We start from the raw sequence: 13,156 nt of genomic DNA on the forward strand, positions 1-13,156 counted from the left end.
ATTGTAAATTTACAATTAGCTACTGGACCCACTTTACAGAGCTATTCAGATCCCTGAATGGCTCATGCAGATTCCTCTTCCTCACAAAACCTCGACCTTTCCCGTTTTCTCTAGACACCCATGGCCCATAGTAGTCCATGCACCAGTATCCTGAATTGCAATCATATTTTTATTTCCAGATAATTTTTTATTTGAATGTTCACCTAACTTTTTCTATATTTTCACACTAACATTTCTACAAAGATCAGAGATAATGCAATTTTTCATAAGAGTAAATTTTTTCTACCAGTAAACATGGAGAACTTAACACTAAAAGAAAATATTTTCTGAAATCCCTTATGCTAATAAGTCCTCTGGCTCAGGACAATATTATAGTAATACCTACTGCCATGAGACTGAACCTAGAGATTCTTCTTCCCCTCGTGTCCCTGACATCAGGAGGGTTCATGTAAAAAATAGTTAATAATGCTCAGATTTTTGCAACTTCTTTTATATTATCAGTATCTACTCCAGGTCATCTTGACCCTTGGACCATGATGCCTCATTGGGGGAATAACCCAGTTCATCTCCAACCCAGAGTACCACCTTCCCTATTCCTTATGTATCATTTCAGTCATTTGAAACCAAATTGTTAATCTATAGTCTTTATTTCGTACTTCCTTCCATTCATTTTCTCACTTCCAACTGGGACTTGAAAATTTATAGCATGTGGTATCTGTAAGGATGATTATTTTATTGCACAGAGCGTGTATTTATACTTTCCTTTCATATTAACATAGCAGAGTTTGATTTAGGAAAAGAGAAATGAGCATTTTCTACCTATCTTCTTGTTTTGAAGGATGAATGTATTTCCATCTCAATTGAGTTCCAGCAATAGTATAATGTAGAATGTAGTAATTATTAATTTTCTATTGTATGATTTACCACAATGCTACTACTTTTCTCATTTTTTGTCTTTAAAATCTGGCAGAATAGCAGTCACATCATGCAGCAGATGCTTTATCCAGTCTCTAAATACTGAGAGCTTGCATCATTGTAGGAGACACACTCTGGATGTAAGTGTTCTGTAAGATGGAAGTGATATGGGCATATGGGTCTTAAACTGAACAGTTTTATCTCACTGCCACAGATATAAATGATCATATTTTTTTTTGCCATAATTCTTTTTACATTTGTCTTCTAAATATTTAAAAATAAGTTTATCATTGTCCATGACTGTAAACCCTCCTCTTACTTTCCATAAGATTTCCTAATTACATTTATTCTGACATTTGAATCTGGTTTTATCACTCTTGGTTCTTAAATGAAAGGGACCAAAACAAAGAAATCCCTGTTGAAGTAGAAAAGAAAAGCATCAAAAATATCTAGTGAACCACAACATCTTTAGTCTCGCTGAGAAAAAGACTGGTTGTGTGTGCACATTAAGAACAATGTCCAGCAAAGCTGCTAGGTAGAACTAATAGAAGATGTCACCTGGTCAAACCTCAGTTAGATATGCTAACTCACTGTAGGAAAGTCAGGTCAAGGCACCTCCAGGCAGCCCATAAGAACAACTCAGCTCCTCCCTCTGCCTCATCTGGTTCTGAGACCACCCATGTGAATCTGCTCATGAGGTTCACTAGTAGTTTTGCAGTTCACTTGGGTGCACAGGCTTCTTTTTCAAATACTAAGTGATTCCAGGAATAGAAAATCAACACACACGCCTGTTGAAGACTGTTTGGAACACAAAGCTCTTGATGGGTGTGATCTTGTAAAAGTGCACTGTGCTTGGAGCCAGCTGCAGGACAGCTTGATATGGAGCCTCACAGTTTTCTTGAAATAATCACACTGGGTGAATACCTCCTCTTTTGATCTCTGTTTCGTATCTTTATTGTCTTCAGTTACGAGGATATTTTTGGAGGACAGCACTGATGTGTGACTAGCATTGTAAAGGTTGCATGTATCTTAAAGGATACGTGTGGAGGAGATGTAGATCAGCCTGCACCTGCGACACTGCCTTACCTTCAGGAGATCACCTGGTTCTTCCCCAGCGCCTCCTCCCACCTGGATCCTGCTTTTCTGGTCACTCTTGACATGAGGGTGAGGAGGCTTAGCCCAGGCCTTCCTCTGGGCAAGCCAGCCTTCTGTGTGGCGTTTGGCCCTGTCAGCTCAGGCACCGTGCCATGTGTGGATCTCAGATCCCTGGTCTCACGTGACGGAGAGTCCCGTGAACCCTCAGCTCCCGACTTTCTCTTGCCAGCTCTTTGTCCCACCAAGCCTCTCATGCAGAGTGTGCCTTCCTGGGCAGGCTGCTGCCCTTAGCACAGCATCCTCATCCACGCAGCTCTGCAGGTGTGACCCCATTACCCGCAGCCTTTCATTGAGCAGCAGAGGTCTCCCGCCTTCAGTTGGGAGGAACGCAGCGATGGACGTGGGAGTGCAGACTCCTTTTACGCAGCGTTCTCCTCTCCTGTGGTTGTGCCTGTATGTGAGAGGACTGGATCGGGGGACATCTCGATGTAGAATTTGTTGCACAGCCAGATGATCAGTTGCATGTGTCCTTGAGAGAACTGTCTTTGCCTGTCCTTTTCCTGGTTTTTCTTGGGCATTTGTATTAGTCTGTTTTGTGTTGTGTGATCATGGGGTCATTTCTGTATCTGAATGTCAGTCTTGTCAAACACAAGGCTTGTGACGTTTCTTCCTGTCCCCTGGACTCCCTGTCATGGCCTTCATTAATTCCTTTGCTTTTTAGTTGGATATAGTCCACTTCCTTAGTTTTACTTCTGTTGCCTGAGCTTTGTTGGGGTTTCCAAAAACAATCACTGGTCACACCAATGCCAAGGGGCTTTTTTCTTGGAATGTTACAGTCTTTGGTCTGCTGTTTGACACCTGAACCTGTTTTTGGCTGACATCTGAGTGTGGGGTAAGGGTGAGAGCCCTTCTCCTCCATGGGGATGTCCAGTGCTCCTCATCCACCTGTGTGAGGGACAGCTTCAGCTTCGTTCTTGACGCCCTGGGGGAGACACCTGACCACGTCCATCCTGTTCCATGTGCCCGTGTGTCTGCCCACCTGCCTGTGCATGCACTGTATTTTACCACAGCTTGGCAGTGTGATGTCTCCTGCTTTGTTCTTCTTACTTGAGATTGTTGACTCAACTCATTGAGGTCTTTTGTGCTTGTACATGAACTTTTGTGATTATTTTTCTATTTCTGTGAAAAATGCAATAGGAATTTTATGTATATATATATATACACATTAGATCAAAAGATGAAGCTGCTTTGGTCATGCACAGCACTAGAAGTGCACACATGCTAAGTCTAGCCAGCTGGCAGTGGACTGCTCCCAAGCTGCTGTCTCCATGGAGAGAACCTGGACACCCACTCTGCTCAGTCTTCCCAAGCACAGTCCTCCTTGAGAACTGCCCTCACTGCATCACCAAGTAGGGGCCCGCATCGCTTGTGTTGTTACCAGCAGGAACAGATATCTGTGAAGTATTAAGGTATTGTAATGAAATGCAGATTTTTTTCCCATTTATTTCTGCTACTCTAATTTCCTTCAAAGCATTCCCTAGTTTCCAGGGTGCTGGTCATGCTGCCCCTGGGTGTGGGTCCAGGGCTCAGCTCCTGCTGCTCGGGGGCCTCTCACCTTTGGGAATTGTCCCAGCCTCCCTCTCTCAGACCCGGCTGCACCTTCCCAGGCTGTGGCCTTGGACCCCCCCTGAGGGACACATGGCCTGGAGCAGCTCACCGCTGGAGGTGGGTCCAGAGCCAGCAGCCCTCCCTCCGTCCACCTGGTGGTGCTCTGTCCACTTCTGGGCTGAGGGGACATTATACAGAGAGGCTGAATAAGACACTTTAATAAACAGTGGGTCAGAGAGAAACTCTAAAGGGACATTTTTTTAAATTTATTCAAAAATTTAAGTGGAAACAGGCTCTAACTTGTGTAGCAATGCCCTCATGGGCACTATCCAGGGGCCCACATGGAAGGCATAATCCCTCCAAGGTCATAAAAAGATCAGAAATCTGTATTCAAGGATACTTGTCAGAGTCATTTCCATGCATCCAACTGAGTAGCTTCAGAGAAAAGTCAAAATAGTCATTGTTTATGGGTAACAATGACTTAGAATACATATGGTTAAAAGTCTCTTAAAATTTTAGTAACTGAAAAATTCGATTATTTCAGACACCATTTTAAGATAACCCAAATCATGCCTGATGGCATCATATCAGGACAATTACAAATTCCATATGCTACCATACAATGACACCCATACCAATATAACTTTTCAAGAATTTAGAATTATTGTTAATTGTCAATGTTCCCATAGAATTCAACATTGCAAATTAGCCTGAAGAGCTTAATACTTCCTTTTTTGTAAAATAACATGTGAAAAGTTCTGGGGTTCTTTGAAGTATCCAAAATTTACCTTCAGTTTGAAGGAATTTAATTTAGAACTCTGATCCTGGGGAGGCCTGCCAAAGATGTTGAAAGAGGCTTAAAGCATCTGATTAAAACAGAATTGAAGTCGGGTGTGGTGACACAGGTCTGTAATTCTAGCAACTTGGGAGACTGAGGCATGAGGATCACAGGTTAAAAGCCAGTCTCAAGCACTTAGCAATATGCTAGTCCAGTCTGGGGAACTTGGTCGACCCTATCTCAAAGGTGAAAAACAAACCAACACACAAACACTGTGACGATCACTGTGAAATCATATTCAATCAAAGACAGTATCAAATGAAAACAAAAAACCCTGAGCTTTATTTTTTCAAGTCTTGGATTTCTACAACATAGAAAATCACATAAAGTCAGCACAGACAACAAGAAGTCATCTTGACAAAACACAAAATTCTGATTTTCCTAGGCCAGGTATCAAAGGCTTTCTGTACTATGGTTGATTTTCCTGACATGGAGTTCACTGAGATAACCTGGAATTTAAATCAGATGAAGTTATTTAAATTTAATTAGATACTACAAGCATGTGTGCCCAAGTTTATGAGGTATGTAAGAGTAAGGAAATCAGTGCTATGAATAGGGGCATACATGACTCAGAAAAAAAACGAAAATGCATAGAGTTGTCATTACCCTGAACAAGCAGAGACATCCAGAAAAATCAATCAGGTTACACTGGAGGAATATAATGCTCCAAAGAGTAAAACTGCAGTCCAGAACATGGCTGAACATTCCAAGAAACTGGTTTCAGAGTTGAAAAAAAAAATATATATATATATACACACACTAACTAGAAAATGTCTTCCAACTGTTTTTCCCTAATACTAGGTCAAAATTTTAAGAGACTTTGTCACTTTAATACAGTGAATTAGATTCTGATTTGTGTGAAATATCAATGCTCAATATTTAGAAAAAAATTAGAAAAGATTTCACATTACTTAGAGTCAATGTGGATACTCACAAAATTCCTCTTATAAAATTCTTGTTACATGAATGCTTTGAAGCTTCCTCTGAAGTATTATGACTTGTTTAGACCTACAATTTGCTTCTTATGCAGCAGCTTTGACTCATACTGCCTTCTGCCCATTCAAGTCCATTGAGATTTTTATTCTACCACATCATTATAACATCACTGTGATCATCAATTTCAATTGTCCTTACCACACACACTCACCTTGCAAATCCTTTACACCTCTATTACTTACTGCTTCCCTGCTGCTTTATTGGATTTTTACATCCACACTATGAACAATCCTGAATTGGTCATTTATTTCTAACAAGTCATACTTTCATGCTTTTAACAAGTTTCTCATCAAAAACATATCTTTATTATACAATTTGCATTGAAACCCATATATACCAATCAGAAAGCTCAGTAACACTTATCTGTAGTGAAAATCAAGGAAATGAGCAAAAGTGAAAGGGTTTGTCTTAAAACAATAATTTAAAAAGTCTTATTGCACAAATTCTAGAACCATATGCTCCCTCTTAACATTTTTTAACATGGAAGAGGACACATGTAACAATAGAAAGAATATATGTTTTTACAAATTTAAAGTCAGAATGGGTAAATCCAACCTCATGATAGTTAAACATTCAGTATTTTAACTCAGACACAGCTGCATGGCATTTAGATTTCTTATTGTAACAACTTTCAGACCACAGGTCACATTCATATCTACCTAATTTATTGTGACCTGTTGTACTAAGATGACATGAAAACTGATCTTAAAAACAGCTATCGGGTTTCTGGTTGCTAGTCTGTTCCTCTCTCTCTTCATCCTCTTGCTGCTGCCATCATGGGGACTGCCCTTCTCTGTTCATTCACCATGATGTTGTAAGTGACCTCAGACCACCCCAAAGAGCCACCCAGTTTTGGAGAGAATTGCATGGTCATCTTTCCTCCTATAGGTTGATTTATCACGTGTTCTGACACAGCAATGGAAATCTGGGTAGTATATGAAGAGAACTGGAACACTGGAATCCTGTATAATACTTATTATTGCATAGGGTTTTTTGCCTTTGTGAACACTTTTTGTGTCTTTCAAAGGAACTGGGAAAACTGGAAGCTTTCCCATAAACCTCACATTCACAAGTCACTTCATGCATAGAAAGGAAAATGAAACATCACACATTCAGGCTTTGTATTCCCCAGTGAGTGAAATGCTTTGAAGACTATAGAGAACACTCAATGATTTTATATACACACACATATATGTATATTTCTTCCTTCCTTCAACTCAACTTTTCACAAGTCCTTTCATGTATTTGAAGGTGAAAGAATATTAGATGATTTGTCATTTTTTTGCATTCAATGGGCTTTTCTCCAATAGAACTACTTTCAGGTTTAAAAGGGAATTGCAAGAATGGATGGCATTTCCTTCTCTTTATTAAAAAGGGCTTCACTCAAGTATGAGTTTTTTTTATGTTTCAGAATGTAACTGTGACAAGTGAAGGCTTTCCCAGATCGTTTGTGTTCACAGGGCTTCTCTCCACTATGCATTTTTCATGTCAGTGAGGTAAGCAGACCTAGTGAAGACTTTATCACATTTCTGACATTCAAAGGCTCTCTCTTCAGTATGATGTATGTATTGTAGGGATTTCAGGCTAGTGATTATACAGAGAAGTGTCCTTGAGTTGTGCAAACTCCTCAGCACACAACAGGCACCCAGTTTGAATGAGTTAGAAATGCTCTGCAGCTCCTCTGTCCTGAGGTCTGGAGACATTATATTAATATAACAACATATGGTATTAGTGGACTCTGAGAGGCAAGCAAATTATGTGATCTGCACTTGCGCAAAGCTGACCACACTATGGAACCTAGTGTAACTTGATATGACCCTAGAATAGATAATAAAACCAAACTGGCTTTCCCACAGAAAACATTTCTTGCTGTTCACCATTCTGTGTGCTTGCCTCTTTATTGCTCTCCCCTTTACCTTTTTAGCTGGACCCCAATTAACCTTTACAGCTGGTGCCCAAGCACGGACCCTTCTGGACATGTTGACAGAAGGGGATAGCTTACAGCCTGGAACAGGCTTTGACATGTGTCTCTCATTGACTAGTACTGATCCCACTGGTAATCTATGGGGAATTCCCTGTCTGACGCTCAACACTGTCATCAGGCTGAACTTCCTTATTTGCATCGTAAGGCTAAGCATACCATAAGTAATGTTGATCTTGCTGCTTTGCTGTCTGAAATAGATTCTTGCTGCCCCTGGTGTCTGGAGAGTGGGTCCTTAAGACCTAAGGGTTGGGAAGGTATAAGTAAAAAATTGCATGAGGAGACAAGGGCTCCTACCTGTGTTACATGCTTGGTAGTTGTGTCGAGATGCTATCTCAAAAATAGCCTTGACAAAGACACAAACTTCTCTGGTTGTCTCTAAGACTCAAGTTTTTTTTCTCAGGCCTCTCCTTACATTTCTACTCCTCTCCCTCCCCTTTTTCCTCCATTCTCATTTATCTAAGTGTCTCAGGTAGGCAGCTACAGAGGGAGAACCTCACACCTTGACTGTCTGCCCCATTAGATTAAACAATGTTAATCAGTCAAAATATGAACAATTGTCTTTTGCTGTGCTTAAAGAATTGAGGAGGACCATATTGGAGAGTGGAATTAATAGTAATTTCACTCAATATGATAAAGGGGCTGGGAATGGGTTATGCTTTGGTTCCCAATGATTGGAAAGCGTTGGTAAAAATGGTTTCTTATCCTGCTCAAAATAGTGTTTTTACAAGAATACTCTGATTTAACCCATGCTCAAGCTGACAATAATGCTCAGGAAAATGTTAATATTGATTATGACAATTTATTTGGCATGGATCAAAGAGGGACATCACAACAAGCTCATTTGCCCACAGCCATTTTGCACATAAGAACCTAACTCTGTAAAGCATGGAGAAGGATCCCAGACACTCGGGATCCTTCCAAGTCCTTTGCTGTAATTCAACAAACCTCAGGGGAGCCTTTCATTGATTTTGTTAACCAATTGACTAAAGTTATTGAAAGATAAGTAGGCAATTTGGAGACTACCAATAGTCTGACCAAACAACTGGAAGTAATAAAATCTATTTACCATGAAGTGGATACTACACTTTCTGATTTAATAAAGGAATGTCAGAATGTTGGAAGTGAAACTCATAAAGCGGCTTTACTGGCTGCTGCTTTAATGCATCCTGATAAAATCTGTTACAATTGTAAAAAGTCTTGTCATCTTCAAAAGGACTGTAAGATTTAAAAAAAGGGCCACAAAAGTGGCCGAGACATATTCAATCTGTCATAAAAGATTTCATTGGGCTAAGCAATGCAGATCTAAAACAGACATGTTGGGAAACTCAATTATGGGTTATCTCCCAATCCAGGGCCAAAGGGGGAGGAACCCTTTTTACCTACATACACAGATGTCTCCTTCACAAATGTTTCCAATTCAAACAAAAGCTCATTCCACAAATTCTTTCATGCCACTAGAGGGAGCACAGAAATAGGTTTGATTACTATTGAGGAGCTCAACTATGTCTCCCTGGTGTAGTATTTAAAATTGCTACGCAAATTCAAGGAGCTCTACCTAAAGGTACCTTTGGTTTAATTTTGCCCTGCTCACACAGTGGTAAAAAAAGGAAAATTTGTAATTCCTGGAGTAATTGATTCTGATTATCCTGGTGTAATATATATTAAAGTGTGGTCTCATATACCCTTATATCTCCCCAAAGGATCCTCCATAGCTCAATTGTCATGCCTTATATTACTGCACAACAACCCCTAAATGAAAGAGCGAATGCAGGGTTTGGTTGCATTGTTATTGGAGCATGTTTACCTATTACTGAAAATAGACCAAAGTTAACCCTTTGTTTAAATGGGCTGTCAATCACAGGGTTGCTGGACACCAGTACTGATGTTACAGTTACACCCCTCTCAATGTGATCTCATGCATGGCCCTTACAAAGGGCCACCCCAGTTTGGGGCATAGGAGGCAATAATAAACATGTGTTTAAGAGCTCTCTATGGCTGCAATGCTCCACCCCTTCTAACCAATGGCAAGTTATTATTGATATTCAACCATACATTATGGCAGTTCCCTTTCCTATATGGGGCAGAGACATCTTGCACAAGTTATGAATGTCTATGGAATCACCTTTTTAATAGGGGCCTCTGAGGATTTGACCACCTTGCCATTAAAATGGAAGGTGACCAGTCCTGTCTGGGGAGAAAAATGGCCATTGTCTAAGGAGACTGTGGCAGCTGCAGAGGCCCTCATTCAAGACCAGTTTCAATTGGGACAGACATATTGGACCATATACTAGTCCATGGAATATGCCCATTTTTATCATGAAGAAGATATCAGGGAAATGGAAATTATTACAAGATTTAAGAGAAATAAATGTATATAACCCTATGGGTCCACTTCACTATGGATTGCCTAACACTAATCTAATTCCACAGGATGTTTTCTTATGTGTAATAGGCCTGGTTTTTTTTTTTTTTAATTATTACTATTCCTGTCTTGATGATCGAAAAAAATGTGCCCTCACAATTCCTGTTTTCAATCATCATAATCCTGTTGATAGATATCAGTGGAATGTTCTTCCTCAAGGTATGTTAAATAGCCCCATATTATGTCAACATTTTGTAAATAAGTCTCTTCGACCTTTCCAACTATTATTCCCACATATTCTTCTGTTTCATTATATGGATTATATTTTGATTGCTGAGCCAAAACTTACAGAAGATACTTTAATTAAATTGTAGCACATTCTATTACAATCTGGCTTCCAAGTGTCCACAGAGAAAATTTAATGACAACTCCCTATTAACTATTTAGAACACAAAATACTCCAACATTATTCCATTCCATATTCCAAAATTGACTCTCCTTCCATATCTTCCTTTGTTCATTTACAACAATTTTTAGGACATTTAAATTGGGCCTGATCTTATATTTCTTTAACTATTGATTCACTGTCACTTTTTTGAGTTGTTGAAAAAAAATAATCCCACCAGTTTTATCCAGTTAACTACTGCACTGCTCTTCAGCATCTTAATGAAAAATTATCTACAGTTCTTATAGACTTCCAACAATCAATGTTCCTTTATCTCTAATAATCTTAACTGGAAAGCCTATGCCTTTGCTGCAGTTGTTGCCATTTATAATCAAGACTTGTATATAATAGAGTGGATATGTTCTCCTCACTTTTCAGGAAGGAGTGTTCTCCTTTATGCTGATATGTATGCACTATTGATCTCAGATGTACACAATTGTATTTTCTCTTAACAGGAATAGATATTCATGTACTTTTATCTTATGTATGTAAAGATTTTACACTCACAATGCTTACAATTTTCTTCATATTCTCAAGATATCTTAACTGATTTTTTAGCTCCTATTGCTTTCCATGCAACTCATGGTAAATGTGTTTCCTTTTGTGTCAAGTCTTTCATGCTCCTTCCATAATCTCCCCCATTCCACTTTCCAGTGGGATTACTGTCTACACTGATGGAGGAAACAACAGGGTATGGTACCTCTATTCACTGATAAAAAATGGACTGATTACTGCACATTGCCTCAAACCTCCTCAGGGAGCAGAATTAAACACAATTATTTTGGCTCTTACGTTTCCCACCACCTTAAACATCATTACAGATTCTCAGTATATAGAAAAACTGATGCCTCATATTTCCTCTGCAATTTTGTCACCTCATTTGGACTCTAATTTGTTATCCCTGTTTATCACTCTTCAATCTCTTTTATAGGCACATGCAGCTTCAATATTTCTTGCTCACATACATAGCAAGATTCCTGGACCACTCAGGGAAATGCCCATGCTGATGTTGCTATAAAATCACTTCAGTCTCTCTTTTCATATGCCATTTTTTTCATCAAAATGCTCGCTCTTTAAAGAAAACCTTTTATATTTCTTCTCAACAGGCCTTTTTCATTTCTAATAATTGCTTTCATTACACACCCTTCCAATACCCTACTTGGGAAACTGTAAACCCTCAAAGTTTACATTCTAATGCCCTTTAGCAGATGGATGTAACTCATTTCCCTCCTTTTCATCCCTATTCCTTCTTACATGTCACCATAGATATGTCCTCAGGCCTTTCATGGGCCAGTGCACGTTGTTCAGAGGAGGTCTCAGCCTGTATCTCATGTGCTACTTTGCGTTGTCACCATGGGTAAACTTCCTTGTTTTAAAAACTGACAAGGCCCCTCCTTCTACTTCTAGTGCCTTTGCTCAGGTTTGAAATCAATGGAATATGATTCTAACCCACGGAATTCCCCACAGTCCTACTAGGCAGGCCTTGGTTGAACATGCATATCACATGCTAAAAAGGAGTCTTTTAAAACAAAAATAAAAAGGACAACCTAGCCTAACTCATGTTAATAATGTTCTTAATATTGCCTTGTTCACAACAAATGCTCTTAATGTACAAAATAAAGATAATACACATCACTGGTCCTCTGCCTTGGACACTTTACCCCTAAGGAACCACTCATTGTTTTGTGTAAAATAACAAGTTCCACCAGATTCCATGTGGCAGGAACCTGTACCTTCAATTGTATGGGAGAGCGTATATGCTGCTGTTCTTACTCCTGTAAGTCCTGTTTGGATTCCTGACAGGTGTATGAGACCCATCAATCATTATGAGTTGCCATCAAGGACTTCGCAATTCGATTCCCAAATTCCATTTCATCCTGGATGAAGAGGACACTGATTCAAAGAAGGAACCTCCAGGAAGAAAGAGAGGACCAAGGAAACCCTGGTCTTCAAAATCATCTAGTGACTTTGGGGGCATAAAAAGAGTTTAACAACATCTGCTAAACAATTGCTAGTATAGATGAGTTTAAATTGTACCCCAGAAAATTTGGTTATGGTACTGCCAAACTAACCCAAAATGCCACAACTATTTTCACTATTGTGCTATTCCTCTTTTGTTGTATCCTCATTAGTAGTGCCCCGTACTTAGCAGAAATTGTTAATTCTTCTGAAATTTGTATACATCATACTATTCTTGAAAATAGGGCTGCTATTGATTATCTGCTGTTGTTACATCATAAGAGATGCCAGGAATTTCATAATGTGTGGTTGTTTCCATTTAACTGATAACAGTAATCCCATTCAAAAAAATTGGATCATCTTAAAGACATTGTAAAGAAGGTGCAATAGATGATAGAGGTTGGGATTTACTAGACTGGTTAACCTCATGACTACCAAATTTTACATGGATCATGTAAACAGCTTTACAGTGGAGGATGTTTATTGACACTTGCCTTATTATGCTATGCTTGTTTTTCCCAATGTCTGTCTTGCTTTCTCCTTCCACCTTCCTTAAGCAGAAATTATTTAAAAGGCCATACAAAACAGAAAAGGGGAGTTGTATAGATTTCAGGCCAGTGAAAGTACAAAGGAGTGATGTCCTGAGTTGAGCAATCTCCGTAAGACAACAGATTCCCTGTTTGAATGGTTTAGAAATGCTCTGCAACTCCTCTGTTCTTGAGGCCTGGAGACATTACCTGATTATAAAAATATTTGTTACTAGTGAACTCTGAGAAGTGAGCAAGTTATATGAGCTGCATATGCGCACAGCTAACTGCACTATATAACCTAATGTAATTGATATGATCCTGGAATAGTTAATAAAACTGAACTGGCTTCTCCAAGGAAGCCATCCTGTGTGCTTGCCTCTTTATTGCTCTCCCCTTCGCCTTTATAGCTGGACCCCAATTAATC

Source organism: Sciurus carolinensis (genome assembly GCF_902686445.1).
Source record: "Sciurus carolinensis chromosome 19 unlocalized genomic scaffold, mSciCar1.2 SUPER_34, whole genome shotgun sequence".
In the NCBI taxonomy this organism is placed as follows: domain Eukaryota; kingdom Metazoa; phylum Chordata; class Mammalia; order Rodentia; family Sciuridae; genus Sciurus; species Sciurus carolinensis.